This window comes from Canis lupus, chromosome 6 (assembly GCF_011100685.1).
Source record: "Canis lupus familiaris isolate Mischka breed German Shepherd chromosome 6, alternate assembly UU_Cfam_GSD_1.0, whole genome shotgun sequence".
NCBI classification, from domain to species: Eukaryota; Metazoa; Chordata; class Mammalia; order Carnivora; family Canidae; genus Canis; species Canis lupus.
The window spans coordinates 65,188,078-65,215,973 of NC_049227.1; the positions used below are offsets into that span (position 1 = coordinate 65,188,078).

General features: G+C 36.4%; 1 long non-coding RNA gene across 6 annotated transcripts in view; it reads left to right on the forward strand.

Moving 5' to 3' along the window:
* The window catches only part of LOC102151889, a 157,110-nt gene that overhangs the window by 45,068 nt on the left and 84,146 nt on the right, over window positions 1–27,896 (forward strand). The window lies entirely within an intron of this gene.

Here is a 27,896-nt window from a genome sequence, read left to right on the forward strand (position 1 = left end):
GACCCAAGCCACCAGAATTACATTATTCTATAATTAGCTAGATTTGATCAACATAATGGTCTCAGCCATGCAATTCCTACTGCATTGTTTGCTCCAACAGCATCTGAATTCTTGGAAAATGGCTCCAATCTTCCACACCCCCATAACACAGAGCCATGCTCTCTGGAATTCCTATTATGTGGTGATTTCTCAATGGGTGTGTATTGAAGTGAATGACTTAGAGTCCCTAGAATATTCTTCAGTCCTTTCTGAGTGATTAGGGAAAAGTTATATCAGAAAATGAGGTACTCTGCTCATAGCAGAGAATTATGGTTCTGTGAGGTGAATTGTATTCTTATTCCCTGAGGGTACATGACTAATTGCTACTGTGCATAGAAAAATCAGAAAATCCCATTTTATAATCATGTCAGACATCAGACACTTTCCTGTTTTGCTTGTTATAAGCAAATTTGCAAAGCATGCCATGTCAAACACCCTGATCATTTTTCAGCTTGATTATTGAAGTAGAAAGAGAGGGAGAATGAGCAAGGTTTCAGAGTTCTAGTCCTGGCTGTGTCACAAACAATCTCTATACTTGGGGCTTCAATAACTACACCTGTAAAATAATGAGACCAACTTACACGTAGTCGAAACCCTCAGGTTTACTGTAAAATTCCTATAAATCAACATATGACAAACGTCAAATACAAGGTAGAGCTATCATTACTAATAATGTCATTAGAATGAAGGAACCAGCTGTTGTAACTTGGTTACTCTCAATAATAGAGATTCAAAATATGACTGGGAGCATATTACTACCAGTTTGCATGCTGAGTGAATCCATGCACCTTCATTCATTTAGCACCTCTGTAGGTTTTCAGGTTAGGAAATAAACCATGATACAACTTCAAACATGACATTGTTCGACACCTCTTGATCAGGATGATCATATATCAGGTTATTAAAAAAGACACACCACCCACTTTCTTGGTGACACCTCCAGTCTTTTATTTTCATTGCTAGCTGTTCGACACACCGTGCTTGTGGCTGAATTCTAAAAAACAAACAAGGGGAAATTGATTGTCAGGCCATGTAGCTCTGCTCTTAAGGGCAAAGCAACTTTTCTGGATCCACCACTTTTCTTCATCTGTGTGATATTGTATGGACCAGAGAGCAGTGTGAATAGGTCCTCAAGGTGATGGCAAACCGGTTGCCCCCGAAGAGCACTCTTAATGACCTTATGTTCTATGACAAGAAGGAGATGGCATAAGTCGGCATTTCAAAACATTTCAGAAGTTTCACATTCTATCTTAAAACCAACGCAAATCATTTTCCTTCCTGCAATTCCAGGTCTTGAAGACAATTTTTGCAAATTGTCACATGCTTTCCTATTTGGTTTAACTACTTAAGTGTCACTATTACTACTTTTGTCGCAGTTATTACTAAAAAAAACAAAACCAAAGAGTTCCTCTCTTCAAGTCAATGAGGAAACCCCAAATCTGGGTGTTACACAAACTTTCCCATAGAGGCACTGTTGCCTGGGAGAAAGGGAAGAAGCGTGTTTCACTGCAGTGCTTATTGGAGAGTTTTCCTGATAATATTAATTTCCTAAAAAAGGGCATCCCATCTTGTGCTGGGGAAATTGGAAGCCTGGCACCACAATCCCATAGGGATTGAAACAGCCATCCATAAATCTGCACAGTGTGTCTGATTCTGCCCCCATTGAGCAACTGTAATAGGAGTTCTATAGACACGGCAGGAGCTGAATCAAGACTACCGAGTGAAAGAGGGCTGCTGTCAGCACTGTGTATGCATTAAAGACAGTAGACGGCCGGGCATGCATCCTGGAGCTGTACAGTTTCCCAGTGAGCTAAGTCCTAGATTTTAAAACCATTTGTGTTTATTTACCAATACCTTGCTATGTTATTTATTAAGTTTGTCACTAAACCCTGTTTTGCATACACTAGTACTTGCTCATGCATGCCTTATGAATATAGAAATTAGCATCTCATTAACTTGATAATTAGGCCAATGATAAACAGCTGTTTGGTTGCCGTGTAGGGCAAGATTTCTACCGAAGTTACTTATCTGCCATACACAATAGCGGTGCAATTATTTGTCACACTATCAATTATAGACAAACAACAATAGGAGATAAACTTTTCTTTTACACATTTGCTTTCATTGTAATTAAGATCCAAATTCATGCTCTGCTTTTGGAAAAACAATAATGCAGTGTTGTCTAACAATCTTGATAATGTACATTTTCAGCTTGGCTTTTATATTTCACATGCAGTTCAAACATCTCACGTTGTGCATTCTGCTATAAATGACTATTTCCAAGATGTCTTTAAAAAAAAAAAAAGGAAAGAAACAACAAAACTCTCCTGTTTCCATTTTATGATGTTGAGAACATTGATCATTGAGAATTTCTCAAGTTGTCTGGTTTTGCTCTATTTTCTATCTACCTCCCCCTCCAAGATTAAAATCTATACTTTGACCTTCCCTTGCTTATAATAGGTTTTGTGCTGAGAGAAATCATCTGAGAGATGTTAGGAGTGCAATGAAAGCTATGAGAATGTTTTCGCGATTGTTTATGCATAGCTCAATCCACATTATTTCTGAAAGAAAGAAAAAAAAGAAAGGAAAAAAGAAAACAATGTGTTTCCCTTCAATCCACATGGATTTAAAACTGGAGATATAATTAAAAAAAAAAAAACCCACAAAAACAAAAAACAAAACCAGAAACTGGTCGTTCCAACTAATAATAAAGGAACTTGGTGCTGTGCTCACAGAAAAGTCATGGAAGATAATTTGAAACTTCAGTTAGCTTCCTGTAGAGAAAAATAACAACCACCAAACTAATGGGTAATCAATGGCCAATTGCTTCAGAAAAGAGGCACCCCACAGAATTCCCTAGAAATTAATGTGCTACATAGGAGGCATTGGGAAATGTCTTAAGACTATCCTAGTGAGCCCACCTTTCTTAACAAATAAGGAAGGTCTAGGGTGCTATTTTTGCTAATAAAGACCTGGAGATGAAATGCTGTCTTCATTTAAGTTTCCCTGTGCTGTTCTCTGAACCACTATATTAAAAACAATCTTCCCCCATGATTTCTAGTGCTGTAGTGGAGTATAGTTTATGTGAAAGTAAATCTGGAAAGATTACCTTTCAAAACTGCCAGATGCTTCGCATTTTCTGGTAGAAATCTGGATTCTAGGTCTGTAATGATATTTCCTGCTGTGCTCAACACTCAATCAGAACGTATGCTTCTTGGAGGGCAATATAAGGATTCCAAGGCTAACTTGGCCGTTTGGCTTTTATATTTTTCCAGTCCAGCTGGGGGGTATAGATTTAAATTTGGGGCCTCCCAAGCTAAACTTCAGAAGAGGTCTTTGTTAATTTTAGAACTCCTGCAGTTGAAGCCCCTCCTTTCATAAACTTTCCCAGGCAATGCAGTTTATGATTATATTTATACCAATGAATAAAACATACCTTAAAAAAAAAACAAAACTAAATTATTGCATTAATGATACAGGAATGTACGGATTCTCATTGCCCCTGGCTGTCCCATGTTTAGATTCAAGTTCCTTCCTCTACCCAGTCTGAATTACATTAATGTCCCCTTCCCCCTCCTCCTTCATCCATCTTGTACATTCTTTAATAGGGTATGGTGGTTCTCAGCACATATTCTGGAGTCTGCACGACCAAGGTTGGAATCTCAGCTCTTTTATGCTAAGCCTGATGGACTTTGGGGAAGATTAACTTAATTTCTCTGATCAGTGATGTGCTCGTCTATAAAATGGGACTAATATTAGCATCTACTTCTAAGAGTTATTGTGAGAATAAGGTGAAATAATACAGAGACAGCATTTAGCACAGTGCTGCACATAGCACACATAGTGGTTCATGTTAGCTGCTTTCCCTAACTGGGGGGCAGCCTTATGGAGAGGCAACATAGAGGTGGGGGTACCTGGGACCTCTTCATTGAGTTAAAATCCCTACTTGAATGCCACCTTGCATAGCTATCAACATCTCTGTGTCTCAGCTTCCTCATTTCAAAAATGGAAATGATAGTAGCACCCACCTCAGGAAGCTATTGTAAAGATTAAGTGAACTAATAATTGGCCAATAATTCTATACATTTTTATTAAATAAACCTATTAAATCCTTGGTCCAACCTCTCGCCTCTCCATCTCCATTTGATCCAGACTCTTCCCTACTCCAGTGTTGTCCATCCTTTTGTCAACAGTGCTCCTCTTAGAACTGTGAGGAATTACCTAAAGAGACTCTTCCTGTATGGAACAGCATACAATGGTGTCACCTGAACCTGAAGTGCTGGTGAGGCCAGCAGGTCATTGAACGTAAGCAAGCTAGCCTGGAGGTTATGCAATTATGCACTATAGACTGATAGGAGCTACTTTCTCTGGGGATTCTTCTTTTTTAACACAATTTATTCATTCAGGGACCTTCATTGCTCTCCAGCCTTTGACCCTATAAGATACAGCCTAGGTTCCTTACTACTAGGGTGCTTCTTGTGGTACTTCCAGGCTAGACATACTAGGCCTCAGACCTCTAATAAGTCTGGAGCCTTGTGTATTCTCTGCCTCTCCCCTGCTTATAAATTTCACCCAATAAACCTTAGCATATAATTGTATCATGATATTAGTATCTCTGCCATTTTTGAATGATACTTGTATCATGATTTGTCTTATTTAATATATGGATTGCCTCAAAGCCTGGCACAATCCTCAGGCTATCACAGGTACTCAGTAAACTTTCATGTTTCGATAATCCTAATAAAACTAGTTAGAGTTAAATTTGGTTGTAAATATCAGAAAAAAACAAATAATTATGGTTTAATTAAGAGAATATATTTCCCTCTAAACCTTATAAAAGATGTAACTTAAGGTTGATGTGGTGGCTCACAGTGCAAAGGACCTTGGTTCCTTCTCTCTCATTCCTCTGACTTCGGATCATGGCTTTAGCTCCTGAGATCATCTCATGGTCCAAGAAACTGTTGAAACCGTAGCCACTGTTTTCCCATCACAGAAAAAAGGAGTGAATACCTCACTTGAAGAGAACTCACTGAACACCGAGGCACATTTGCAGGCTTTCCACTGGCTAGTGGACCACGCATAGCCACAAGGAAGACTAGAAAATAGGGCCCTTGTCCTGGGTACTGATGAGCCCTACAAAAGGTCACAATTTGATGACTAAAAAAGAATGAGAGAGTAGACACTGGGGATGACCATCCTGCTCCAGCCTAGCTGTCATGGCCTTTTAGCTCCTGGTCTAGATCCTTCTCATTTCCCTCTCTTCTTGCTTTTTGTTCACAAAAAGAAATGAATTTGAATTCTGTGATTAAATGTAACTAAAGAAGTCTAAGCAATAAGCAGCGCATCTATGTAACCATGGGCAATTTACCTTATGTTTATTGGTATTCAGAATTGGCAACATAATACCTAGCTCACCTGCTTATGCTTGCTGCGTAGAGTTGTAAAAAGTAAAAATAATAATAGCTAATGTTACATGGTAGGGACCAAGAGATACCTATTTTAATCCTTACAATAATCCTACGGACCAGATTTTTATTACTTACGTATAAAGATAAAGAAACTGAAGAGATTAAGAGCGTGCTTCAGCCATACTGTTCCTGAGGAGCATAGGTAGGATTGGAGTCCAAGGCATTCTAATGCCTACATCCACTATGTAACTTCTTTGCAATGCTTAATAAAAGCTAACTGTTGAAAAGCACTGTAAATCATGCAGACATAGTTCTGCATCCTACACATTTTAATTATCTGATATGTGCTTATTTTTCTTAATGACAATTCTAACTGTTCTTGCAGAGCACAGCTACATATGGAAATCTGACATGGTAATATACACCTTTTAAGAATGAAAGCATAATAAATCATCTTAAAATTTCTCACAATTTTGCTGCTCTTATCATTAGAACACCCTTTATTTGAAGTTTGTGTCTTACAGATCACACAGTGAATTAGAGACATTCTTCTTTCTTTCTTGATTTTCAGCTATACTCTCGCATGGTTAGAATGAGCCAGAAAAGATCATTCAAGTTCTCAGACCTTTGCTTACAAGGACAAGAGCACATGAGGCATAATAATACTGAATTGCCATAATTATTTACTCAGCACTTGCTCAGGCATAAACCATGTTCAAAACTTCCCCATCTCACCCTTTGCTTGGTGTGACCGTATCAAAACCAAAAATGAAAGTAGTGTTCCAGAGGGGGAGAGAAAGGCTCGAGTTTCAAAATAAAGGAGTACAGAATACTCCTGTCTATATTAATATCTTTTGCATGGCGATGGAAAATAAAATGCAGAAAGCAACTACCAGGGCAACCGCTCAACTCAGTCTCCATCCTTCACACTTCAACTCCATACTGGAGGTCTGATAACAGGGTTTGCACGTATGACCCCACAACCCTGGCCATAGGTGACAGGACGTGTCGAGGAGGTTCTTTGGACTAAAACTAGAGCAATTCAATTACTTTTGCCTCAGGAGTTTGTAATTTAGGGATGAAAGGTCATCAATCATTTTAGATTTAGAAATGACTATTTTTCTTTCCACTGTGCAATGAGATGGAGAGAGTTGGACTGTGGACAGTCAAAAGTGAAGCACATGCGTTTAGAGTACCAAAGATACAAGATGAAAAGAAATGCCCTGCATTTCCTAAGGCTACTTGCCTCCTGGTTCCCTCATTTCTTTCCTTTTTGCTTGCATTGGCTTGATTTGATATCTGTTATTAAATGTGATCCAAAGAACCTTAACTAATTCAGGTGGGAAATAGAATACTAAGAAAGGCAAAGTGGGAGAACTTCTATAATCATCTGCTACTGCACAGAAGTGAGGCAGAAAAACTGAGACCCCCAGAGATCTAAGGCAGCCTTGTTGGCCGTACCCCTCCCACCTGTCCCCATTCAGAGTAGAGAAGTTTTCTCACTTGTCAGGCTACTCATGACAGTATCTAATCACCAAAAATCTCTTCTGGAAAGGCGTTCCAGGATCTTTGCCCTGATAAATATTTGAAACAGAACTGTACAAGCTTATAAACAGACTCCCACTATCCACAGTGTGATGGAAACAACAGGACTCCCTGTGTATATCTTTGGGCAGGGAAATCTCCTAGAAGCTATGAAGCCTGAAACCAAAGATTCTTTGGAATATAGTGTATGAAGATGATCTTTTCCTTGGCGCTCTTCCACAAGCCTTCAATCACTCTGTGAAGTAAATTTCTTTCCATATGTTTTTCATTCATTTACATTTAAGATAAAAATTATTGGCTCTGAGAGCCATTTGATGAGTGGTGATTCAGTGATTCTTTTCATTGTGATCTCAGCTCAGTGATGATGCATATCGTCCACAAGATGTTCCAAGAAAGTGGAATCATTACTGATGCCGACTAAAGTCATCACTTGGTAATAATAGACTTGCATAGTTTCTTTTACTCCCCGGCAAAGAAGTCTGAAATAGGATCAATATCTGTTTCATTGCTCTATTTCAAAATCATTTATTGAGTTCATTTACTGACAACCTAACATGCTAACTAGGACAAAGACTCCCATTGTTTATTTTCTGGAAATTATAAGTATATTTTATGCCGATCGCTGCTCCTGAGAACATATTGAGACACGATCCAAATCTCACAATCTAATTTTGGCACCTCTTGCCTTAGTTTAAATTCTAGGGAACAGTTTTATTAGATTTATTTTTCATTATTAGAAACAATGGAAAACTTTTTTAATATGGTCACATTTATGCTACACTGAGCTGTTTGTCATGCAATTACTTCAATTCTTCTTCTGACATTACCAGTACGTATCATATTAACATTCAAAATGTAAGTTTAAAGAAAACTTCAAAAAGCAGCCAGTTGATATAAAATATTTGAGTTATTCACTCTGATATCCACCTGCCCATATCCTCTCTTTGATGAAATACAATTTCTCTCTTGCCTTCTCTGAAGCTATATTTGTCTACCTGATGCCAAAATACCAAATCATTGTGATAAGACAGTTCAAAATCAATGAAAAACATCCATTTACCAAGTTCTACAGTGACGTACAGCCCTACACTTTCTTCTTGATTGGGATTCTATATAGGGGAGTTTGCCTGGTTGTAAAGATAAAATAGAGATGGTGTTGGAGAAACTATTTTCATCATTTAAGAAAAAACTATATATTCCTGAGCCTTCACTGAAACTGTCCCACTTGGGTTTTTAGAATGACAAAAGGCATATTTTGCCTCATTTGCCTGTGAAAATATGCCTTTTTGAGTGCATAGAAAACCTATATTATTTGAAGTGCAACTTGATAAGTGTTTCATTTTTTATGAACCCCAGGAAAAGAAATTTATTCCATTTTTACAAATAGTAAAGTTTTTTTTTTTTTTTTATTCTTAGAACCATCTCTTCACTAGAAATTGGGATCATATGCTGACTATTTCCTATGTAGATGAGAATTATTCATAAAAGGTAGCAGAATACAATTTTTCTTATGACAAGTATTAGAGCTAACAGTGAGGTTTCAATAAGTGCTGAGTATTTCACAAATATTATCTCATTTAATCTTTCATAACTGTACATGCCCAATTATTAGCCCCATTTTATAAATTAAAAAAAATACAATTGTAAGGAGTTTAACTTGCCTGTAGTCACCTAGCTGGTAAGAGAAAGAGCTGAGAATCAAGCCCAAGTTTCATCAAAGTCCAAAAGCTTAAGGTGTGAGGGTATATCTATTATAAGTTTTGAAAACCACTATTAAGGAGAAAAGATGCCAGGATGCAAGCCTGACTCTGCCATTTTACTTATAAAGTGGGCTTGAAAAAAGCACGTACTTCTGCATATACCTTTTTGTCTTTCTATAGCACAGGGATAATAATAACTTCTGTGCCTGAGAGGGTCAGAGGAGATAGTTTCTGCAAAGTACTTTGATTTTGCCAGGTGCTCTTCATAGGTACGAAAGAACTATTAAATTCATCTGCATCTACGGTCTTAGAGCTTTGCATATGAGTTTGCTGTTTAAGGTCACAGATGAGAACCAGTGTGTGTCGGACAGCAGGGCTGTGCCTTCTTTTTGAGTGAGGAGTGATTGGTACTGATTGCTCCAGCTTTTCAAGTCATCTGTAGAAATAGAAAATATTGTGTTTTATCTGAGGAAACAAGATACTGTTTCACAGTATTCACATTCTCATCAATTTCTCTTGAAGAACATATAATTACACAATGGATGGCTCTGAATCCTGAGAGTAAAGAGTAAGAGATGGAATTGCAGAAATCTGTAAGATGTGAGGCGTGTAGTGGAAGATGCATATTTGCATCCACTTCCTTCCCGGAAATGATGGTTTCATTTTCTCTGAAAGAGAAATGGTAATGATAGTTTATGAGAGAAATAGACTGTTCTCTGAAACATCTTGAAGAATATTTTTGCTCAGAATAAAAAGTGATTTGAGAACTGATCCTATAGATCCTAATTCTTTTGTCAACTTAAATGTTTAGAAAAGTTTATTGGATGAGCTAATTTTAGTATTGGCATTCTTTTTCATATATATACATATATGCATATACATATGTGTATATATATATATATATATGAAAGAAGGGCAGCATTAGTATTTGGAAAGCCACCTCTTAATGAGCACTTATTATTGTCCCAAGCAAAGACATTCTTTTCCCTCATCTTATTTAATCCTCCCAATGATGTTGTAGGTGTTATTAGATGAAAAGCAGAGGCTTGGAGAGGTCAGTGACCTCCACTCCTTATCTCTGCTAATAACCATATTTGAGAGTCTATTATGTGCCTGACATTTTACATACATTATCTCCAGGCCTCACAACAACACTGCAGTGTAACTAACTAGCATTGTTCTTATTTTGCCGTTGCAGACACTAATTCTCAGAAAACTTGAAAAAAAAAAAAAAAAAAAAGAAAGAAACAGAAGTCATACATCTGGTAAGCCACACAGTTAAGAATCCATGCCATGCTGGATTAACCTCAAAGCCCAAATCCACAGATCATGGTGCAGATTATAAGTAGTCAGTAGGTTCACCAGCTATTAGAATTCAGAATTCAGTTCCTCAAGGCATCACCTCATCTTCTCTGTTGTGTAGTGTGCTCCACAATATAGCAGTTCACCAATCAAAGACCAGCTCCAGAGCATCTCTCTTTCGGGTACTAAAACCGTCCGAAAGACCATAACATATAAGTAGAATCACATGCCATAACCTTTGGCATATAGTGTAACCTCATTAAGAGAGTGACATCTCATCACTCGTCACTCTAGAGTATGCCTACCACAGCCAGTACACCAAATAATTTCACTTAGATTAGAAATATCGTATAACCTAAACCCCATTCTTCTGTTTTGTATCATTAAATTTACAAATAGTTGAGGGATCAAAAAAGGATACAATTTTCTTTATAAAATTATGTGGTCAACATAATCTATATTGTTTTTCTTTTTCTTATCACTACTTCCTCACATATCTAGTTCTTGAGAACCATTTTGTACATAAAAGTAAGTGCTCACAAGCATCACTAATTACTGCGGTATTTTATTCTTTCAGTGATATTTTCAGCATTTATACTTCAGTTGACTGATACAATTTACCATATAAAATCCAAAAGGAGATTTTTCATTCAAGTTATATTCAAAATGTTTACCTGTATTTAAAAGTGAATATTTGGATATTAACAATAAATGTAACTGGTTTATCTTGTCCCTACTAACATAGTTACAGTGATTACTTGTAATAGGAAGCTATTGTCTATGATAGGAAGCTATGAAATCACATAAGCATAGATAACTCAGAATTCCAGACATGCCAAATATAATGTTGAAGTAGGCGCTAAGCTATTCAGCCCCCAAAATGCTGAGTTTCAAATTGGACCCAACACCAAAGCAAAAGGCATCGGTGTTGTTTCTACTGATTTTCACTCATGGTGGCTTTAGAATTGCTATTGTAGCTGTAGTTCTGACCCATATTTTCATTTACTCGTTCATTCTGTTATTTCCTCTTTATTAATTTCACCAAAGTTTTGCCTTTTGGTTTTGTTAAAGAATTCCCTTTGGATTTTTTAATTAAATTTTTTCTATGCCTCAGATTCTTTTCTTGTAAATTGGGGTTGATAATAATTCTCCTTAAAATTTGTATTCTATTTCAATTGCTGTTCTTCTTATTCTGTTTTTTTTTTTTCCCTCCTATGTTTGGGCTTAGCCTACTCTTCCTTAAGTTCAGTCCTCTACTTTTTAACTTTCAGTCTTTCTTCTTTTTAAATACAAGTATTTGAGACTGTATCATCCTCCAGCTACTTCTTTAGCTACTTTGGACATGTTTTGACACATTGTAATTTCATTATCTTTCAGACCCAAGTGTTTAAAATTTTTAGTAATATTTACTTCCCTGACCTAAGAGTTATTTATAAGTCTGAGTTGCTATTTATCAGATGCCTTGTTTTAACTGACCTTTTTGTTGCTTTCCAATTTAATTGCACTTTGGTGAGAGAAAATGATCTAACATTTCTTTTTCTGAAATTCATTGAGGACTCCCTTTATGGACTGAAGCATGGTCTGTTTTGTAAGTTGTTGACCATTTCAAGAAGATTAGATATTCTTCAATTGTTTTTATTTGGTAACCTATGGAAATCTTAAGGAATTAACTTATTAAGAGCTTATTTCTCACTCAAGTTAAAGACCATAGAAGATATTGATAGTCACTTCAAGCTGTGATTCAGGGTTTAGGCTGTTTCCAGCTTTAGATTTACCATTTTTGAAATGTGATTCTTAAAGTGATTTTGTAGATTATTTCCATTTTGAGTTGCAACAGGGGAAAAAAGTCATGGAGACCAGCTAGGTCACTTGGCCACAAATGACTACAGAGGAGCTGAAAAATGTAGTCTAGCTCAGAGCCAGGAAGAAGAGGTAATAGATCTTGTCAATTTAGCTACAATACTACCTCAGTTCTGATATTTTTTAATCTTACAAATTAAACACTTTTATTATTTCTTTTTAAATACAGAGCTACAAATATTTGCTTAGATTTTCCTACACATCTACTAACACTTTTGTTCATCATTTTCTTAATTTGGGCTTTTTTTTTTTTTTTTTTTTGTAAAAGAGTAGGCAGGTGATATGGGAGAGACCAATTAACCCTGAAATATCAGTGGGCTAACTATTAAAAATTTATTTCTCATTCACACTAAATGCCAAATGAAAATAACAGGAGCTATTTCTCCTTAAAATCAGTCGGGGACCCAAGTTGATGGAGACCTCATCATAATGTGCTGCTACTCTGAGACTGCATGCACCACCAGGCCTTTATATCCCTCCCTCTCATTGCTCATTAGTCAGAATCTGTGGTATGGCGTCCAGTTGATTGCCATCACCTCATAGCAGAAATAGGGTGGTGAACACACAGGATTGTCTCTGTCACTCTTACCTCTGATTTCATTTTCTTATTTTCTTTAGAAATTTCCTCCTATGGGGTGCTTGGGTGGCTTAGTCGATTAAGTGGCTGATTTTGGCTCAGGTTATAATCTCAGGGCTGTGAGATTGAGCCCTGCATGGGGCCCTGTGCTCAGTGTGGAGTCGGCTTGAGATTGTCTCTCTCCCTCTCTCTCTGTCCCTCCCTCCACTTGTGCTCAGGCACACATGCTCTCTCTCTCTCTCTCTCTCTAAAATAAATAAATAGATTTTAAAAAAAAAAGAAAAAGAAAAAGAAAAAAGAAAGAAAGAAAGAAAGAAAGAAAGAAAGAAAGAAGAAAAGAAAGAAAGAAAGAAAGAAAGAAAGAAAGAAAGAAAGAAAGAAAGAAAGAAATTCCTTTCCATGAACTTCTGTTGGTTATAAGCACTCCTTGTTTTTTTTTTTTTTCCGAATATGTCCTTATTTATCTCCATTATTTAAATATAGATAGTTCTGTTAGAATCACAATTATAACTTTTTCTTAACATTTTAAAAGTATTATTCTATTATCTTCTGGCCTTCACTGGGCTTCTAGAAGTTAGAAGACATTTTACTCTTTTTTTCTGTAACTTTAAAGTTTATAAATTTTTAGTGCAATGCATATGTGCGCCTTGTCAATGATGTCTGGAACTCAGTGATACTTTCTGGAATTTCAAGTTTTTTTCTTCAATTCAGTGAACTGATATCCTACTATTTCTTTGTTCATTATTTCTCATCTGTTCTTGTTGTCCCCTAGTAATTATATCACTCATATATTAGATATTCCAGGTCTGTCTTCTGCATCTCATATTATTTTGATTTTATAAATTTGTTCTGCATTGATGGTTATTTCTTCAATTTGATCTTCCAAAGTAATTATTATCCAAAATAACTATTTCCTACCTATTTCCTATTTTCCTACCATGTTGTCTTTCTTTAGAACTATTATATCCCTGTGGCACCCAGTGGCTCAATTGGTTAAGCCTCCAATACTCGATTTTGGCTCAGGCCATGATCTCAATGTGACCTGCTTAAGATTCTCTTTCTCTCTCTCCCTCTACCCCTTCCCCCCATTTGTAAGCTCCCACATACTCTCTCTCTCTTAAAAAAAAAAAATTGTTGTACCTTCTCACTCAGGGCAACCACTATCCTTCTCTGAGTACTAAAGCTATTGGAGAGATCTTCTTCATCTACCTACTATAGAATCTGAAGTAACTCTGATGCACTTGTTTTCTTTGCTTTTGCCCCTATTTTATCTGTACCATAAATCCTCATATACTTTTCATATTATTATTACTTTTGGATTATCATTCATTTCTCTCTGATATTTGCTTATATCAGCATACAGCCATACTATGGCAATATAACATAGTGCTTCTGGAATCAGACTATGGAGATTTAAAGCTTAACTGTGTCCAATTTCTAACCCTAGGAACCTGGATAATTTAATCATGTTTGCTATAAATCCCTTTTCTCTTAAAAAAAAAAAAAATTTATTCATGAGAGATGGGGAGGGGGGGGGAGGCAGAGACAGAGAGAAAAGCAGTCTCCCAGTGGAGCAAGGAGCCCAATGCAGGACTGGATCCCAGGATCATGGGATCACGACCTGAGCCAAAGGCAGACACTTAACCAACTAAGCCAGGCAGGAACCCATCTTTTATCTTCTAATAAGGGTGGAAATACTTGTACTTACCTCCTGGTATTGTTAAGATGAAATAATTTATTAATTTGAAGCAATTGGCACAGTGTCTGACCCATAGCAATAAATAGACACTAATATTTTTCATCTTAAAAAATGTTACTTGACCTACAGAAAGCCCCAGTTTCTACCCAGGTTTCTATTCCCTTTCACATAAAAACTGTTCTCACAATGTTTCCACACACTCTCTCTCTCCTTCTCTGATCATTCCATACATTCCTTGACTTGAAATATAAACAGCATTCTTGGTAGCTCTCAAATCTCTCTCCATCCACCTATCTCTTTGGCATCCTCGACTGGTGTCTGCTTATTCAATATCTTTATATTTATGACTCTTTTGCATCTCACTCTTACCATGGTCAGAACTCAATTCCTGACATTCCCTTCTCCCCACCAAATGTTTTCTTTTTCCAGTCTTTATGATCTACTTAAAAATCACCATCACATAACCAATTTCTTAAACTAGACTCTTAAAAATTATCTTCAGTCCCTGCTTTTCCCTTACCAACCACATCAGCATGTATACTAGATTTTACCTCCAAAATAGATCTTGAATCTGACCTTCTACCACTGTCTTCACAGCAACAACCTTGTTCAATCCAACATCATTGTACACACATTGCATTTTGCAATAGCTTTCTAATTACCCTGTCCATTTCCATTGTTGCACCAATAACCCATCCACCTATTCTCCAGATAACTGCCAGATAATATTAAAATATTATCATGTTGTGATCCAACCTAAAATGTTTTGTAGTCTAAAAGTTAAACTCATGAAACTTACAGATCCCTGCTTGATCCTCTCCTACTGTCTATCTCTTCTACTTTATCTTTATCATTCTCCTTACATCCACTGTCTTCTAACCACCCTGGCCTATGATAGTTCATAGGGCATTTGAGCTCCTTCCTGTCTCAGGGATTTCAGGCATGGTTTCTTATGATTAGAATAATACCCATTTGCCAAATCCATCCAATTCTTTGGGATTGTTCTGGCAGCTATGTGGAAAAGATTTTCCTACAACCCTACATAAAGTGAGACTTCCCTCTTTATTCCCTGTCTTAGCACCCGTCTTCTTGTCTTCACAGTATTTCATACATACATCTCATTTTCTTGTATTGTGGTCTCTTCTTTACTTCCTGTATTCCCACTTGAATGTAAGTTCCTTAAGGGCGGGGCTATCCATCTTATAACCTGTTAAATACATTGTGCCTGGTACACAATAAATTTAAGTGATTTGTTTATTAAACAAATGAATAAAGAAATGAAGACTAAATTGTTTCTGAACTATATTATTTTGTTAATTTATCTTTCAAATTTTAAAGTAAAATAATGTCTTATTTCATTCCAGAAATACATTTTTGTATTTTAATTATCTCTTATCAAAAGATTTTATTACAGTTGTATTCAGTTTTTCTCTTTCTCTCTTTCCTTCCTTCCTTTTGTTCTCTCCCTCTTTCTTTTTCTTTTCTTTTTCTTCTTCTTCTTTTTTTTTTTTTTTTTTGGTTCTATTCCAAAAGTTCTACTTTCACAGAACCACCAAGCTGGTTCTTTGGCTTTGGTTTACCCCTTGTAATTTATTGTATCAACTTAAATTGATTGTGGTGCTTCCTTGGCTGGTCATGTTTGAAATGGCCAATGGTTGAGGTCTCTCAAGCAATGGTGGACTGGGAGTCAGTGAAGATAAAGAAGTAAATTGTTTTTCAGTAAGTCAAATGAGCTGTAAATCAAATGAATTGTGAATCAGGGAACTCTTTTAAATCATGTGTGGCAAGATCTCCATGTTTTTCAGTTGCAAGTACAGACAGGCTGTCCTCATCCCAGCACTGCAGAAGGTACTAGTGCTGCCTCTATTAAAAAGAACAATAATATTAGTCTTTCCCAGAATTGAGCATTGTACACTGACCAGAATAGTTCCCTCCTTGTGCTGAGAGGATACTCTTAAGTTTGCATTTTTTCTCACCCTTATTGGCCTCCTCCTAGACTTAAAACAAAAACAAAAACAAACAAACAAAAAACAACAACCAAAAAACCAACAGCATATTTCCAAGTTTCCTGGTTCTTAATATTTTCTGCCACTTTCTGTTTAAACAGTTAAACACCATTCAGGTACCTACTAAATTAAGTCTAAATATGCAGACATATCAGGACTTCCTCCATTATCAACTATGATAATTTCAGTGGGAAATTAGGAGAGAGTAAAGGGTCAAGAACAGGTTTTCAAGCCCCCATTCCCATTTATGTTTTATTTTGAAAGCCTGGATTGAATCAAAAAAGAATAAATGTCCCTACATGTCCTTACAACATAAAACATAACTCGGGCATGGAATGAAATCTAGGTTTGGGATGTGGGTAAGCATGGTTAAGAAGGAGTAGCATGAGGAATTTGCTAGAAAATTTAATGGCTTTCCAGGTGTTTTCAACAGTGAAAATATACTTTGATTTCTGTTAATTAATTGAAATCCAACAACATTTAAAATTTTAAAATCTGTTGCAATATACCTTATAATGTATTATAATGTATATTATATATGTAGAATATAAATATGTCAAGATCAAACACTTTGAAATTAAATAGATTCTACTGGCTGGTGGACTGCCTTGGATGTTAACCTTAAGCAGAGAATATCAGTAAAAATATGTTGGAGAAGTTATACAGAACTCTCCAATTGTGATTTAAACTGGACCTCCAAGATAATAAATTTGATGTTTATCTTGAGGTTTTTTCAGTGAAAGGTATCGAAAGCTAGATCATAAGACAATTACATAAACAATATGATTAAAGGAACTAGCACAGTTCAACTAATAGTACACTTCTCTGCCATTTTTATAGTTACTTCCTGCTTGATTTACTGTAATTCCAATATTTAGTACAAAGCATGGGACACAGAAAGTACTCAATGAGTAAAATGATTGATCTGTGCTCTAGAATGGAGAATTTAGTCTATGAGCTAACCATTATGGATTCTATTCTTCATTTTAAAATGTAGCAGTCAGAAACAAAACTATACTAATGTTCAAAACTAATATTGATTTTATAAAAGTAAATAGAATGTGTAATAAAATAATTACTGGGAAGAGTGACAAAAATATGGACTTTCAGAAAGTTGAAATTCAAACTAAAATCCCAAGGGTAAGAAACAACCAGAAACAATAAAACTTGAAAGTAAAAGCTATGTTATAGAAAGCAAATTATAAGCATTAAAAATATTAGGATAGCTCCCTCTTCTATATATAACGTTTGCCTGTGCAGTTATTCTCATTTATTTTTTTTCTCATTTAATAAAACTAATCAAAGGAGTATGTTTGGGTAATATAATTTGATAGGAGTTCCCAGTTTGAGAGGTCACTGTTTTAAGGCAATAGGTCTCTTGTTTTTCTCTTATTGTTAAACTAACCCAGAAAAAATAATTAAAGAGAATAATATGAACTAGGAGGTCTGTCGGGACAGAAACTTTTACTTTTTCAAAGTCTTGATTACTACCGGAACAAGTTTCTTTTTTTAATATACTTTTGAAAAAAATTAAAAAGTCAGTCTCGATCTTTTCGTTTCCTGATAACTGGCTTTATTGACACTTGAATTTTGTAACAGAGCCCACCAATAAATTTTGATGAAGGGTTACAGACTACATGGGTGGCAAAGGATGACACATTTACCCTTAGTTTGTTTCTATTTAGAGAGGATGATTTTTGTTGGCTGAATTTCTGCTGAGTAGAGTAATTTCTGGACCAAAATGCACTGCTTTAGAAGTATTCCTAGCATTTGGAAAGGGTTCAAGAGCTGGTACATTATCTTAAATGTTATTTTGATGGCATAATGGTATTTAGATTGATGTGAAAATACCTCCTCCTGCATCCTTTGTGGGAAGGCACTGTGGGAATGTGCATTTGGAATCATCTCATGACCTTTTGCATGTTTATAGTGATAGCTGCTTTAGGACAATGAGAATCTGAGTTCGTGGACTATTGTAATTAATCCGATAAAATACAAAACCCACTGCCTAGAAATGAATATGATCAAATATGTCTAAGACATGGAGGTTAAGCCAGAGAATTCCAGGACAGAAACATTAACAAACTAAGGATGCCAGGTATTGGCATATGTGGGGTTGGAAACATTCACTTTTGCTAAGGCAAAAGGAACAAATATATTGTTTCTTATGGTGTTACTGGAGATAAGATGGCTGGGCTTAAGAAGAAAATCTAAATGACAATGAAAATAAATGTTGAGTCCTTACTAACATGCCCAAACAGCACTGGGTGGTCAGTACTCTACAAGAAATAATAGGTCATTTAATTGTCTCAAAAACCTAATGAGGCAGAAACTATATTATACATATTTTGAAGATGAGAAAACTGAAATTTAGAGAGATTTAATGACTTACTGAAGATAACAAAGATATAGACACAATGTAGCTGAAATTTTAACCCATGAGTTTCTGACTCCAACATGCTTACTCCTATAGTCTCAGTAATACGCAAGTATTCATCTATATACGATCCAAACATCTGCCTATTCTCCTAAATTGAATTGTCTTCTGATGTCTACAAAGAGCAGCACTTTTGAATCTAGAACAAAAAGCTGCCTTTTCATTTTGGCTTAACTATGGGTTGTAAAATTTTAATTACCTTTTGTTTAGAAAGTGCTATAGAACCTGAACTTGTAATCAGTGCTGGAAGTAGGCACACCAAGGGGTTGTTGATTTCCCTAGTGAATTTGAGTATCATTTATGGAAATGTAATTACAGTGGAATCCTGTTATAACGATCAATTTGGGCAACCCCTATTTGATCATTACATCCAAATGATCACCACACACAGACCATAAAACAGCGAGCCTCTCAAACCAGACAGGCTCAACAGTAAAATATCCATCTTGCAAAAACAGTATTATTACCACTAAGTACTTCAGAACCAGCACAGGTCAGTCGAATTATAGGCTGTAATTAGCCCTTCTAAAGGCTGTAACGTTCTTTAGCTAAATCATAACGTTTTATATGAAAGGTCTGAAATTCAACTAAGTCAACATGTATTTATTATGTACCTGCTGTGTACTCAGACAGGGGTCAGGCACTGAGGAGAATGTAAAATAAACAGGAGTTTTCCTTTTGAAGCTCACTATTCACTTCAGGAAACAAGTTGCATAAACTCCTCAAAGTCTTGCTTAAAATGGATGGGTAGTCACAAACCGCCATATAATACTATAGGTTAGTTTCAGAGGTGAAGACTTTGGCACCAGTAGAAAATAGTTTGGGGAATAATCTTTTGCCACAAAAATGACTGCAAAAGGAAATGGGATAGGCAATGGAAATAAATAGTTTCTTCCCCCAGAGCCAGCCCCTTAAATCAGAGACAGCAAGGAGGGGATCATCTCACATTCCAACTTCAGTGAGGTGTTACCGAAGGCAGGGAGTACAATGAGATTTTATCTCTCATATCAGTATCAATGACCTGCTAATGGCTGAAGGCATTGTTGGGCTGAGAAGGATCTTGAGGCCAAATCAAGACTCATGGGAAGGTGTAATGTTAAGGGTGAGTAACTCCTGGCAGGGGGATTACAGGTGGAAGCCACCCGGTGAAATACTGGGCACTGTCCTTTCTTGAACTTCTTTCATTTCAAGATCTCTGAATTGACATGCCTAGTATCTAACTACTCTCCTAGAATCAAAACACAGAAAACACTTTACTGTGCTTTGCACATAGAACTGTTCTCTTTCTTGCCTTTTTTACTTTTTCTTCCTTTTTTACTTTCCTGTTCACTCACACTCTGCTGTAAACATAAGCAGAACCCAAATTGCTACTTTGTCCACATTCATAATCCCCAACTGACCACTCTTATTTCTGTACTCAACCCAGATACTGTAATCAGCCACTTTAACATTCTTCTAACACCTTATGCCCTAAGTCCTTGGTACTTAACATTTTTCTCAAAGCCTGTTGCTCAAGCCAATACACATACAGAACCAAGCAGAACACCTCACCACTCTACTCAGGCAGATACTTTCTCTCTCTTCTGACTCCTAGGAAGCCACATTTTATGAGAGTAGTGGTATCTGTCTACTTAAACTGCTATTTGTCCCTGTAACTACATGTTTCTAAACACTTGTCTATTCCTTAGGGTAGAAAGCAGTTGCCTTATACTTTGATTGTTTCCAATACCCTACTTATTTTCCTTTCCTCTCCAGAGAATCCACTACAGAATATTCCCTGATGAATCTCCAACGTATTATATTCCTGAACTTTAGTCCCAATTCACATATGTTATATTTTAGCACACGAGACATATCCTGTGAAGCTTCCCCTAACCTCTCAATCTTTTGTGTAACCATTATATCTTGAAATGTGCTAATATGGTGTCAGTACAGTGCATTATGATGATATTTTTTCAAGTCTCTTTCTCACATAACTCTGGGCTATGTTTTTTTTATTTTGGGATGCTTACCACCTGCATGTTTTGGAAGTTTCCGGACAGCTACCAATTTTCCCAAGGTACTTTTCTCAAGCTCTCTGGGCACTTTAAGAAGGAAGTCTTAACCAGACTTCTTAGTCATCATTGTTTTTGTTTTTTACCACATATCTTAGAGAAAAGAAGTATGGCACACACATATACAACAATCTTCTGGAATAAACTAATATAGTTTGTGGATAATGCTTATTTTATGGAGCTGTGCACTGATACGTGACATACCCATCAATTATCCTCATTACTATAGCAATCAGTGATAGATTCCTCAAAACTCTTTGATAAGAATAAGATCATACATGAGGACTAATTCCATACTGAGGCACAACAGAACAGGAGCAATGACTACATTTATCTCAGCAGCTTTCATGATTATCAAGGTCCTAGTGTTTTCAGCATTTAAGGGCCCTTCTACCCAGACCTGCAGTTCTGTAGGGTAAAACTCATAGAGAGGCATGTAGTAGTCTGTGTTTGCTCTGAGGGTAAAGCAGTAATAAAGCAGGATTCAAAATGAAGAAATATCTTGCTAAAATTCAGAAGAAGAGAAACAGCCATTTTTTTTAAAAATAGTGAAAAAGAGATCAGTAAATTTCATACAGACAAGAGAACAGAGGAGGCTAAGACTGCAGCAGTGAAAATAAATGTGTATCATCTTGGCAGTCCTGTGGGCTGGAAGGGACAGTCCAGATAGCCTGCGCTGAAGCTAGCATTTTAAGAAGTGTATTTGGTAATTGCATTCCTTCTCTTAGAAGCCCTAAGACGGGAAAAAAAAGACAGATTGGGATCAATTGAAACTAGGACTTCCTCCAATGCTAATAGTAACTGTGGTAAAACCACCACATCCCATTTTTGCTTGTGACTTTTCCCACATATCATTTTCAGAAACATGGAAAGCTTTTCCACTTTTACAGATCCTTGAATGCAAATTACTCCTTCTATTCATTTTTGCTCATTTTCTTTTTTTTTTTTTTTTTTTTTTTTTTTCATTTTTGCTCATTTTCTATTAGAGTGGTTAGACCTGAGGGTATGGGCTGCAAACTGCTCGAATAGTAACTGTAGTCCTGAGCAATTAAAAGAAGCACAAGGATGTGGGAAGATTTAGCAAAGGTTAGCTTTGAGCTCAGCCTCAAAAGGACAAGAGAAAGACCTTTGACAGCCTCCCCATCATCTGGCCAATCACTGAGGTAGGACAGCAGGCTTGGGACAGATACACAATCAAGAAAAAGCACTGGGCATTTGGTTCAGGTGTTCTGTCTGTTGTACTTCTTAGCAAACTAAGAACAGCATTTAGAAATTGTTTTCTCTATTGAACACCTAGAAGTAAAAAATAAATAAATAAATAAATAAATAAATAAATAAATAAATAAAAAGAACACCTAGAAGACACATGATCCTAACATAATTCCCAAATTCAGTTATTAGTGAGTGAACTTTCAGGATTAAATAGGTCTAGAAATGGAACCACAGACTAGGTCAGATTTGTTGAAGATCAAAATGGTCAACTGGCAAGAAAAGTTTACTTTAGGGGAATAAACAGGGAAATAAGATGGAGGTGATGGAGGGATTTTTTGAGCACATGTTTCTCCATCCACTGCAGACTGTCTACCTACCATATACAGCAAGAAGCAGGTGAATGAGACATTTCAAATGGAAATTATAGGTCTGCAAGGAGACCTTCTGAATGATAAAAATGCACAAATAGGGCTTTCATATCAGGGTTGTGAGGACTCCATAAGACAGTGGTATGCAAAATGACTGGTACAGAGCTTGGTATATATGTGGCAATCCATACATGCCATTTCCTTCCTTCTCTTCATTTCCCTTTATTTTTATTAGGTTATGCAGAATTAATCTTGAAGATATTTGTGATTTTGGGTTGAGTTCCCAGAGCTGCTAAGTCAAGGATCAAGGAATCCTGAGGGCTGGCACCCCTTTCCTTGCTACCACTTGCACTGCAGGGCTTGATCCTTTCATGTCTGTTGTTTATTCCCTCCACTGATTTGCATGAGAGCAAGAAGATAAGAGCCTTGAATTTGTGGAAGCACTTGTGAGACTAAAGCCAAACATGTGATTTCTGCAGGTGCTAGCCCCTCCTTGAGTGAACCAACTTAGCTTTAAGCAGAGTTATTATGTGTGTCATTTGGTGCCATTGCTATACCCAAGATGAATATAAGATATCAACCTCAAGATGGTGAAGATTGTGGAATGCAGACATTGATGGATGACAAGGACTCATTCAATTACAATTAGGACAAAACAAACAGCTTTTTGAAATGAAGCTCATAGTGGGAAGGGAGGGGGAGAAATTCGTATCCTATTGTACTGATAGGTTTCCTTTTCTAAATGAGCATGGCAGCAGACAGGTTATACAGAAATGCCTCTGGCAGTGGAGATGACAGTGACATTAGCAGCATTTGGGAAAGAAAACAAATTGGCATCATCAAAATACAGCATGCACCTTGTAAATTTATTTCTTTATTATTTCTTTTACAACTTGCATAGAATACATATGTATCCATAATAGCTGTTGAAAGTAGTAACTATGCAGTACAGAATATTCCAGAACTGCACATGGATATATAGTTCAGTGCACTAATAATGGCAGTAAGTAGTGCCTCTTTAAATAGAGAATTTGGCTCAGTAAGAGTCAATTTTTAAAAAAAGAGAGAGAGAGAGACAATAGTCTGTGTTTTTATTTTTTTTTAAGATTTTTTATTTATTTATTCATGAGACACACAGAGAGAGAGAGAGAGGCAGAGACAGAGGGAGAAGCAGGCTGCATGCCAGAAGTCCAATGTGGGACTCGATCCCAAAACTCCAGGATCTTGCCCTGGGCGGAAGGCAGGTGCTCAACCGCTGAGCCACCCAGGCGTCCCTAGTCTGAGTTTTAGAGTGACTCAGACCTGGGCTCAAATTCTGCCTCTATCTCACAGTAATGTTTTTTTTTTCCAAGTTCCTTCTTTTTTCTTTTTTAATTGGAAAATGAGAATATTAACACTTGTCATGCAAAGTAGTTGCTCTTAAAGAACCCTAATGAACTCTGGCTGCCTTGTTTACTCCTCATTAACTCCTACTCTTCATAAACGGAAATAGAATCCTGGACATCCATCCCTAAGCCCACCAGAGAATTAAGTGGACATTAATTTGAGAGGTTTATCTCAACTACTCTGAATTATAAATACCTGTTGATTTTGCTGTCTCCTCCAGCTAGACTGGGAATTTTGAGAGAAGGACCCAATACGTATTTTCTATGAACATAAATTAGTGTATGAGTACCTGAATTAAACAGTCAAAAGTTAGGCACCTCCTGCTTCCTATTAAATGGTATCAACTCCCTGACATTCAGTGTTAAAAGAGGTAACACGAAAATAGTATCTTCTAAATCATTTCTCCACCGAGCCATCAGGGAAAATCAGTTACCAATATAACTTTAGCTGACCTTCATGCTTAATTCACCCTCAGCTAGATGGGCATAATATGAAATAGGTTTTCATATTTATTTTGAATATAGAAACAAGATCAGAATCTGGAACTAGAAAGTTTCAACATTTTCATGAATAACCACTTTTTTTCCAGAATTGTTTGTCTCATTTGTATATATAAATAATAGTATGTCTTTATGTGTAAATTGTTCAATATAAATCCAAGTGCTATATATTGAGATTAGAAAAAGACAAACATTCATTTTTAAATTTTTCTCCAAAGGACTTCAGAAAACTGGTTATATAAACACAAAATGTTAAGAAAACAATTAAGGGACACCTGGGCGGCTCAGCGGTTGAGCGTCTGCCTTGGGCTGGTGTCGTGATCCCGCGATCCCAGGATCGAGTCCTGCATCAGGCTTCCTGCATGAAGCCTGCTTCTCCTCTGCCTCTCTCTCTGTGTCTCTCATGAATAAATTAATAAAATCTTTAAAAAAAGAAAAGAAAAGAAAACAATGAAAATAGATCTATATATTTTTAGGCAAGTGACCAGATGACTGTCAGCAAAATTTTACTTGGGCCTGAAGGCAAAGGTCTTTGCATATTTTATGGAAAAACGTCAAGCTTATAAAAACATTAAAATATTACATATGTATGTGCACATACATATATACACATTATGTATATGACATATACATATATACATTTTAATGTTAATCTGTTTATGTATATATGTATCGTGTGTATATGCATACATACACAAATATACACATATGGTGGGGTTATGATCACGCGGTCTTCATCAAAGGAGATAATTATGGGACTATTCTGTTCATGACATGACACCCTAGTAACAAGAGTGTGGCATATAAATGTAGATGCTGGGAATAGAAGTGCTTTTTTTTTCAGTGAAATTACATTCTTTCCTAGCTTAGATTAGATTATTTTCAAAGTTCTAATCAAAGTGTATTCTGAGAAAACCAAGAAAGAATAAGACATACACACAAGGAATCATAATAAAATTTCAGGATGAAAAATGCTGCTCAAATTAGTCTTTCTCACGAAACGCTGTACCACTTAGTTGTGTTTTATCCCATTCAACTAATAGTTTTCCACACTAGGCCTCTCTATATTTTAGACAATTGAGAGGCTAAGAAGACGATTTGCAAAGGTTTTTCTTGACCCTGTGGACTGCCCTCTTTGCGGCCCCTGCCAACTCCCGTTCCTGGATCAGTATTCACTGTGTGGAGAATGAATGGCACTGATAACACTGTGCATTCCATTTTCTTCCTCTTAGACTTGTGTCATTTAGATGCACTGAACCCATACAGTGTTATGAGGTAAAAGCTACTCTCATGACCTGTAAAAATAAATGTCACTTTCTGAGATACTGAGGAAATGTAGTGCCCTAGGAGAATGTGCTGCCTTCCCTAACAGCAATGCATGCATCACTGTGATGCTCAGAAAGGAACAATGTTCTCTCTTTCCAAGGAAGAATGGAACATATGTGAAACAGTCATTTTACTCACAACAAGGTCAGAGAACAAAGCACTGTGAAACCAAATGAGGAAATTGGGGCATGAAGATAATTATTTTAGAATATTTCTGCAAATATGTTAACCAGTCAAGACAGCATTTATTCTAAAGTGTGGCATTATAATTTTGCATGGGAATTTTTTATAAGCATTTTTTGTCACTTTCAGAGAGATCTATTATGATATGTAGTGCTGAAGGGAACATGTTGACATGTCTGAGAGCTAAAACAAACGTGAAGAATGAAGCTGAAAATAGCAGGCTGTGAAGAAAGCATTAAAAAGCACTGGGTGGCACTCAGCATTGTACATCCAGAATTCAGAGATGTGTTAGGGGAAGGCGTTAACATGGCACTCGTAGCACGCTTTTCTGAGAAGGAATTAAGAAGGGCACATCTTTTGCTATTATAGACTAAGGTAATTGGTGTCTACATCTCTATGCTCCTCCATTGCCAACAGGGAAACACATGAAAAAGATGCAGTGCATCTCACCTTGCATAGTGCATTCCTGAAGGCTCTGTGCAATCAGACCCTATTATAAAACCAGAAACGGTTCTTCTTATCTGATTAATCTAAAATAGAAATGGCTCTTAATATTTAACCTTTAAGATTCTTTGTCTAAGCCGCATGAGGTTTAACTCCTTTCTTATGCTAGCAGTTCCTAAATATTAGTTCCTTTTTTTAAAATTGAGATATGGTTGACGTAAAACATTAGTTTCAGGCATGGAACCGAATGATGCAATATTTGTGTACGTTGTGGAAAGATCATCACAATAAGTCCAGTTTCCCCAGGCACCATATAAAGCTCCATAATAGGTAATATAGTATTACTGACTATAGTCACCACGCTGTACATTACATCCTGGTGACTTACTTATTTTATGAATGAGAGTTTGACCTCCTTTTTTGCCCACCCCTCCCCTCTGGCAATCCTCAATCTGTTATCTGCACCCATGAGTTCTGTTTTCTCATTTGCTTTTTGGATTTCACATATATGTTAAATCCTGTGATATTGGTCTTTCTCTGATGTATTTCACTTAGTGTAATGCCCTCAAGGTCCATTCATGTTGTTGCAAATGGCAAGATTTCATTCTTTTATATGGCTCAGTAGTATTTCTTGTATATCTATCTATCTATCTATCTATCTATCTATCTATCTATCTATCTATCTAATCACATCTTCTATCCATTCATCCATGAATGATCAATGTATACTTTGGTTGTTTTCATATCTTGGCTATTGTGAATAATGCTGCAATGAACACAGGGTTGCATATATCTTTTCAAAATAGTGTTATTGTTTTCTTTGGATAAATACCCAGAAATAGAGTAACTGGGTAATATGGTAGTTCTATTTTTAATTTTTTTTAGAAATGTCTGTACCAATTCACATTCCCACAACCAGGGCATGAGGGTTCCCTTTTCCTCATGTCCTTACAGATACTTGTAATTTCCTCTCTTTTTGATAATACTCATTTTGACAGGTGTGCGGTCATATCTCTTTGTGGTTTTGTTTTGCTTTTCCCAGATGATGAGTGATGTTGAGCATCTTTTCATGTGCCTGTTGACCATCTGTATGTCTTCTTTAAAAAACTATCTATTCACATTGTCCATTTTTAAATTAGATTTCTTGGGATTTTGTTGTTGTTGTTATTGAGTTTATATGAGTTCTTTATATATTTTGGGTATTAAGGCCTTATTGGATATGTGATTTGCAGATACCTTCTTCTATTCAATAAGTTCCTTTTTCATTTTGTTGATAGTTTCCTTGGCTTCCTTTGTTGATTGCACAGACGCGTTTTAGTTTGATGTCATCCTATTTGTTTATCTTTGCTTTTGTTGTCATTGCCCTGGAAGTCAAGTAGTCTTGGGTTCTAAAAAAGTATCTCGAAGAGCAATGCCAAGGAGCTTACCACCTATGTTTTCTTCTAGCTGTTTTATGATTTCTGGGCTTATGTTCAAGTCCATAATCCATTTTGAATTATTTTTGTGTATAGAGTAAGATAGTGGCCCAATTTCATTCTTTCACATGTGGCTGTCCAGTTTTCCCAGGACCATTTATTCAAGAGACAGTCTCCATTATATATTCTTGTAAGCTAATTGACCATTTGTGTATGGGCTCTCTATTTCTGGGCTCTCTATTCTGTTCTACAGATCTGTGTGTCTGTTTTTATGCCACTACAGTATTATATTTTGATTATAGCTTTGTAATCTAGTTTGAAACAAGGGAATGTGATACCTCTTTGTTCTTTTCTCAAGATTGCTTCAGCTATTTAGAGTTTTTTGGTGCCTCCATACAGATTTGGGGATTGTTTTGTCCTATTTCTGTGAAAAAA